This window comes from Penaeus japonicus, unplaced genomic scaffold (genome assembly GCF_977035675.1).
Source record: "Penaeus japonicus unplaced genomic scaffold, GWHDUDI00000001_assembly GWHDUDI00000013, whole genome shotgun sequence".
NCBI lineage: Eukaryota > Metazoa > Arthropoda > Malacostraca > Decapoda > Penaeidae > Penaeus > Penaeus japonicus.
The window spans coordinates 17,970,922-17,974,093 of NW_028234415.1; positions in this window are offsets into that span (position 1 = coordinate 17,970,922).

Genomic DNA, 3,172 nt, shown 5'->3' on the forward strand with positions numbered 1-3,172 from the left:
TTATAATGATAATAACAAAAAAAATATGACATTATGCTAGATCAAATTATTTAGACTAAATATAACAATTATCAACATAAAATTCATCTTTTCGCTCTGTTTTTCCATTATTCTTAAAATGTATTTTGAATGACTCTAAAAGCCTCATCATGACTAATCATTACGATTAAGAGAAACCATCGGACTACTTCCGGTTTCGCTTAAAGGTTTGACCTCAAGTGACCCTATACTTCGAGCTTCCGAGGGGGAAAGTGGGCGGGGCTTAGAAAGGAGTTCTGGTTGTGGTGATATTTAAAGTACAAGAAGGGAAAATTTCGGTCACAGAAGACAAGGCAAAGAACCGTCTTTTTACTCCTATGGCAAGAGGAGGACGAAGAGAATTGGGATCCATTGGCGGTAAGAACTATTTATTTGCTACGGATTCAATCACTGTGTAACCTGTAAGCCAGAATTTATATCAACACTGTGGAGTTTGTGTCATCTTTCTATAGACAAAGATATTTTTGGGGGCAGTGGTTATGGTAAGTAGCTTGCTTGGGACGACGGTGGTGGCAAGCAGTTTGTTTAGGAAAACGGTGGTGGAAAGTATTTGTGGACTGAATGCATTGTATACATGACGGGAGTAAGTAGTTTGTTTGGGACATCAGTGGTGGGAAGTATCTTGTTTGGGGTATTGATGGTGTGATGTAGCTTATTTGGGATCACTGTGGTGGAACGTAGCCTTTTTGCATGACTGTAGATCGAACGCATTTTACATACATATAGCGATGGGATATAGTTTGCATGAATATGTAGCAAGAGGGAATTACTCTTGCTTACTACTTCATCCGACTGCACATATAGTAATATTAATATACATGTAAAAAACAAACCTCCTACCATCATAAAAATGTAAACTATATATATGTATATCTAACCATTGAATAACGTATGCAATGGTCATCATGCAATCAATCTCATCTTTTGCAGGAGCCAGCTCCCAAAAATGTGCACACCATCACGATGCAGCTTCCTCTTATGCAAATTCACCCAGCAAGATGCATATGCACTTACTAGCTCAATATCTGTCGTAAGGCTTGTATAATTTAGAATGCATATGATTGATCCCGTCCTGGTTCCGAACTAGTAGTAAGATGTAAATGAATAATTTCCTTCAGTTTGGCAATGCCTTACATGGATGAAGATGTGGCCAACTAGTTTATGTTTAGGTTGGTTGTTACTAGCGAGTTGTAATGTAAGGTAAAAAAAAACACGGTGAAGCTATTTATTTCTACCTAAATGTCCAACTGTATAGTATGTAATTGTTTCCATGTATTTAACACATGGTAACGGTGGGCGAGTGCGCGCCTTGTGCTAGTCAAACATTGAAACTTCCTCAGGTAATATGTGTAAGGTTAGGATTAGGTCGCTTATGCATACATACATGTATAGATATGTATACATGTATGCGTTTGATTTAAGCATTTAGCATGCAGATGATACAGTATAATCCAAATTGTTATCTTTAAGGTTTCTTATCTTTAGTATTAAGGTTTACGCACGTAGTCTTGGGCTGTCTTTGGTTATCTTTCTTCGGCATAAAATCTTACTTCCACATAAAAAACAGCAAATGTTTGATAGCGTTATTATGTTCACGTAATGTGGTTTTGTAATTCTTTACAAATAAATGTATTACGTTTCTGTAAATATAGTACCATAGTCTTTCATTCAGTAGTTTATTAATCATGCTTTACATATATTGTCGGGCTGTGTGTATATGCATAGGTATATATGTATATGTATATGTATATGTATATGTATACACACACAAATATTATATATGTATGGTAATGGCTATAATCATTACAATTATGATAATAGTATTAATAATTGATACTAATAGTTATTACAATAATTATGATTACAATGATAGTGTTAACTCCGATAATAATTATAATTGCAATGATAAAGATAATTACAATTTGAATGTCTACAATAAAGATATCTACAACAATGTTAATGATTACAGTAATGATAGTGATTACTGTACAAAAGATATAATTAATATGGTGAAAATGATGATAATTGCAACACTAATGATACTACTAATAGTAACGATACTGATAATACTGATTCTACTAATACTAACGAAAATAACAATATTGATAGCAGTATTTAGGTATGTTTATGATAATGATGAGGGTAATGATGACTGTAATAATCACAAAGATTATCGTTATTTTACCATGACAACTTTTATGATAGTAGTAATGATTATAATGGCAATCGTAATGTTGGTAGCAATAGTAATAGCGATGATAACAGTAACAATGATTATTAATAATCTTAATAACGTCAATAATAAAAATAATCATGTTAGTAATTATGATGATAGCAATAGAGTAAAGTAGTAATATAGATAATGATGTGATAATGATGATTATGATAATGATAATAATAGTAATACTGACTGATAGTAATAATAGTAATACCATCAACAGTGATACTGATAATAACAATAACAAAGATAATAAAAAGGATTACAATAATGATAATAATACTTCCACCTGTTCATTTACTCTAATCTGTAGGTTCTAGCACTGTATAAAGGAATGGTCTTCAATAAAGAGATATCTCATTTTATGTATTCTGATAAGCCGGTTATAAATGCATGGGGAAAGAGTGCGATGTGCAAATGAACTAACTTGATATAACGTCGAACGTAGGAAGCATGGAAATAATGTGTGAACTGATCAACTGATCAAAAAAAAAAAAAGAAACTTTAAGAATGAATTTATCAACAAGAAACCTGTTTCATTCTGGATTCACTTAGAGGTTTGGCCTCGAGTAACGACTTGAGGACGAGTTCATTAGCCGAGGAAAAAGGGCGATACTTACAGAAAGGAGATATTACAGCGCAAAATGGGCAAGCAATGAAAATTTCAGTCGCAAAGCAACTCAGAGAATCAGTTTCTTTCTCCTCTTCCTATTGTATTTGAGGGAGGAGGAGAAAGAATAGTAAAAAAAAAAAAAAAAAAAAAAAATCTTTAGAAATCATATCAAATGGTGGTTTAAAACAAAAAACTAGTCATTATGAACTAGTTTCAGGTCAACTCAATAGCAGGTGAGATGGAAGTTTGAACATTTGATATGCTAGTCACGAAACGCTTAAGATCTCTAGATACTTAGATGG